Source organism: Octopus bimaculoides, chromosome 18, assembly GCF_046866305.1.
Source record: "Octopus bimaculoides isolate indiv1 chromosome 18, ASM4686630v1, whole genome shotgun sequence".
NCBI classification, from domain to species: domain Eukaryota; kingdom Metazoa; phylum Mollusca; class Cephalopoda; order Octopoda; family Octopodidae; genus Octopus; species Octopus bimaculoides.
Genome location: NC_142945.1, coordinates 10623050 through 10628049, shown reverse-complemented (window position 1 = coordinate 10628049; position 5000 = coordinate 10623050). Strand labels below are relative to the sequence as shown.

General features: G+C 34.3%; 1 protein-coding gene across 15 annotated transcripts in view; it reads right to left on the bottom strand.

Annotated features, from left to right (window-relative positions):
- Positions 1-5000, bottom strand: part of LOC106874748 (intersectin-1) — a 254063-nt gene that overhangs the window by 114126 nt on the left and 134937 nt on the right. The window lies entirely within an intron of this gene.

The window sequence follows — 5000 nt, the reverse complement described above, 5'->3', positions numbered from 1 at the left end:
AAGTTTGATTAGTAAATAAAGAAATAAATAAACACCCTTATTCTGGAATAGTATAGTTTACAAAACAGGGGAACCACTTTGATAATTGACAATCAGAAATGGCCTGAGAATGAAAAGCCGAAAGAAATGCCACGAAGCTTTTTGTCCAGTGAGCTAACAATTCTTCCAGCTCGCCACCTTAATAATTATAATAATGATAATTATATAATTATTATAAAATAATAACAATTATAATTGTAGAGTAACAGAGGTAGTATTAACACCCAAAGGTGAAATATACACCACTTAAAGTAGGATGTTGTGTTAGAACACACAATAATGATAATAATAATAATCCTTTCTACTTATAGTCACAAGGTTGGAAACTTTACCTTTTCTGTGGGGGTGGGGACGGGGAGGAAGAAGGCTAGATGATTATATGCACCCCAGTACTCAGCTGGTACTTATTTCATCAACCCTGAAAGGACGAAAGGTAAAGTCAACCACAGCGGAATTTGAACATAAAGACAGATGAATACTGCTAAGTGTTTGTGTCTGGTGCACTAACAATTCAGCCACAATAATAATAATAATAATAATAACAATAATAATAATCATCATCATCATCATCATCATCTCATTATTATTGTATTTTCATTTTTTCTGAAACCTTTACAGCAGGTTTTTCAAAAGTCATCTCTGCCCCAGCTTTGTAAACTATATCATTCCTGAAGAGAAGCTAAATAATAAATAATATACGATAATAACAATAAAAAAAAAACATTAATAAAGTCAACAAAATCAAAAATGAGAAGGATTTCTGATTCCTAACAGAGCCATAAATTTCTCCATGAAGAATAAAGAACATTAACATCAAATATTCCCATCCCAGTTCTTGATTAGCATTTATTTCACTGATACCTGTCACCCAGAAACATAAAGAGGTCAGCTTTAGCTGAATTTGAACTCAGAATATAGCAGGGATGAAACTAAATGTTAGAGTATTTTGCTTGCTATTCAACTGATTGTGTCCCTCCACCCACACCTCTGCCTCTCCACAGCCCTTGGCAACAACAGCTTGTGTAGGTAAGGTATGAAACTAGAAATTGTGCAGGAGAGGGAGCAGTCAGTTATATTAACCTCAGTACCTAACTAATTCTTTATTTCATCAACACCAGAAAAATGAAAGACAAACTTAACCTCAGTGGAATTTAAACTCAGAACTTAACACGTCAACCATCATGGTCTGTTACTGAAACTTATCGGTGACACCATGTATTTTGTGCAGTCACACTGTATACTGTTTGATTACGATGAATTGTTGTTGTTCTTTTTTTTTTGCATTTTTGCAATACTGCATAATGAAACTTTAATATTTATCACTCGTGTTATTTCGGTCTCTAGTGCTTACAATATTGACCTCGAAGAGATACAAAGTAAAGTCAATCACAGAATAATTTGAACTTATCAGTTAATGTCTATGCTGCATGTTGGCATGGGTTGGGCTACTGGCATGGGTTGAAACTCTGAAGATAAAATGAGATATTAAAAAAACCATTGAACCCCTGTGCTTGTACACTATTACTTTATTTTGAGGATGATGGAAGGATGAATGGTAAATTCGATCACAAAAGGATCTGAATTAAAAATATAGAAGGGTGTTCTCAAATGTTATTAGAACTCAACACTTGCATATTATTGCTTTATTTTATCAATACTGGAAGCATGAAGAGTAAAGTTAAACCTTTGCGAAATTTGAACTCAGAATATGAAGATATGTAACCAAATTAACATAAGTTTATTCAATGACATTACCAATCCTGCCATCCAGTGCCATAACCATTATATTTTTATCTTGGTTAAAAAAATCATCAGTTGCAAAAAAAAAAAAAGTAATAATTTAAGATGTAAAAAAAAAAAAAACTTAACTATTCAAAAATGGTAACAAAAGCAAATGAAAGACAGGCAAAAATAAAAATAAATCATGCAAAAAAAAAAGAAAAAACAATTTTTTTTTTATATATAAATCAAAAAAAAATATCCAACAACAAAAGCCACATCTAATAAATGAAACAATAAAATAAAATAAAATATAGGGAGGCAGAAGTGGGTAGGATAGACAGCAGGATGGACTGGAGAAATAACAAACAGGCTGAAAAGGTAAGAATAAGATAAGGGGAGCAGAGAGAGAGAGAGAGAGAGAGAAAGAGATAAAAATGATAAGTACAGCACATGGAGGTGGGGGGGGGGGGGAGAAAAAGGAAATTGGTTCTGAAAGGGAAAGAGCGGAGAATGAGAATGACCAGCTTATCATGAATAAACTTCATCAAACAAAATGTTTGGCAAGTCAGAGATTTTGAAATTCATTATTCAAAACATATATAACAACTTCATGTATATATATATATATATATAGGTATGTATCTCTTATTATTATGTATTACATATTATGCATGGCCATAACCAAAGGAGGTAAAACACTCAATGTAAAATTCCATGATGGAATAAAAATATGTATCAGCAAGAGTGGTAAGTTTTCTGAACGCCTGTTGCAGGAGGTGCTCTTCATTACCACATCTTTAACAGTGCAAAATGGTACGGATCCCCAGCAGGACCGAAAAGTCACGTCCAAGCTGCTTTTGAGAGAGAGCCATCAAGGGATGGCACTATTCAAAATTGAATTGCAACCATCACATCCTTTACTATGTCTATGTATAGTATGACCATCATTTCACCATTCTGTGTGTGCGTGTGTGTGTGTGTGTGTGTGTGTGTGTGTGTGTGTGCACATGCATAATATTGTCATCTAGAAATAAAACAAAGATGACAAAGCACCATGACAAGTGGTGAAAGTGTGGTGACCAGGCTTGCTCAACCCATGTCAGCATGGAAAAACAGAATAAACCAATATATATATATATATATATATATTCATATATATATATATATATATATATATATATATATATATATATATATATAGCTATTTTGGCTAGCTTAGAGGTGCTTAGCTCTGAGGACACCAACATCCCTTCAAGTTGGTGCCAAACACAGTTAGTGAACATACTAATGTGTGTGAAGACCAAAAACGAAATTGCAGAGTTTTCCACAGGTTGGACAAGGAACTGATGAGCTGGGCATTGGAGGTGATCTAGCAGCATCCACAGCTCATTTCATGCTCACTGAGCCATTGATGATGCCTTGTCTTGACAGTTTCACAAGTTTGATGACAGATGGTTTGCCATTTCTTTTGATCCACAGCAAGAGTCACCAGATCTATAGGAGGAATTGTGCATTTCCACAGGGTGGTAGCAACTTGATTTTTGTTTCTTTTCCTCTGTCCTCCAACAGATCGTTAGCCTTTGATCAGTTCCCCCACAGAAGCCATTGTTTGTTTGTTTGTATGTATGTATGTATGTATGTATGGGATGACAAAGGAATAAATAAATATGTTATGAACTCCATTAGCTTACAGTTGTTTCTACTATAAGATGCAATGCACTCATAGCTGGATGCTTGAATATCGCCCTATAGTTTCATCAGAGCTTCAAACATGAAATGCAATTTATTTAGGAAAACATTTATATTTATGTATATACATGTAATACAAGTATATACATGTAAGTTAATGAAGTTCATAGCAATTGTTTATTCCATTGTCATCCCAATTCCTTATAACTGCTCTGTACTCAAGTAATGTTTCATTCTGAAGCATATGTATATGGAGTTTTAACACCAGGTTCTTCATATTGCAGTGTCTGAGAGAAATATTGAAATTTATATAAGATGGATCTATCAATAGCTTCAGCAATGTTCCACTTGTTTGATGAAAAGAAATACATACTCATAGTCTAATAGTCTGAGAGGCTGAAAATTCCAAAGAAATTTGCATTTTTAACCCATTAAAATTTAAACTGGTCATATCCGGCCCAAATATTCAACTTGATTCATATGTGAAGCGACTAGATCCAGCCTCTCATACCTATCCTACAACATCATTCTAATAATAAATAATCACATCATTGAAATCTCATGGCTACAAGTTAATGCATGATTAATTCAAAACGATGTGAATGAATAAACATTACATGCGACAGAGTAAGAGGAATCTGAATGTTAAAGGGTTAAGTTAATATTCAGGCAGAATAAGCAGAAACAGGCAAAAAAGAAATTTTTTTTTCCTTTTTAAAGGGGAGCAGGCATAGTATTGAACTAAATTAGTACGCTAATTTTTGTTTTGTTGTTTTTTTTATCCAGGCCCAGATACATCAAGTCAAATATGTGACTTAGACTAATATCAATCACAAGACCTAGGGATGAGAAAACTGGGGCTTAACCCAGTATATGTAACAACACTACCTCCTGAAAGAGATGCTAGTCCATTGGAAGGTTAACTTCTCAACTGTTGCTGGAGCTCAATTACAGCTGAGTGAATTGGAACGACATGAGATGAAGTGCTCTGCTCAAGAACACACTCCATTGTCCAGTCTAGGAACTGAAACTACAATCTTACATCCAGGAGTGCAATACTCAAACCACTAGATCAAGAACATTTGAAAAAGGGTTCCCACAATAAATGCCCGAGAAAAATCTGCTGCATTTTCCAGCACAACAAACTATTAAATGAGGGGTGATGCTACACACTTGGTTCAATTGTATGGTCTTTGAAATTAAATACCAATGGCTCAGATGGCCAGGACAGAATACCAAAGGTAGCATTAAGACAGACACCACCAAGGAACTGAAAGCTTGAATGGTCAAGAACATCTGCCATAGAACTGTTGAAGGTGAGCTATGAGAAATGCATTATTTCTGATACATTTCTATAAAAACTCTAGCTTACAATAATAATAGTAACAATAATAATTCTTTCTACTATAGGCATAAGACCTGAAACTTTGGGGATAAGATCTCATGGATTATTCGACACCAGTGCTCAACTGGTACCTACTTTAAGTGACTCAGAAAGAATAAAGGGCAAAGTTATCCTTGATGGGATTCAAACTAAGAATGTAAAACTA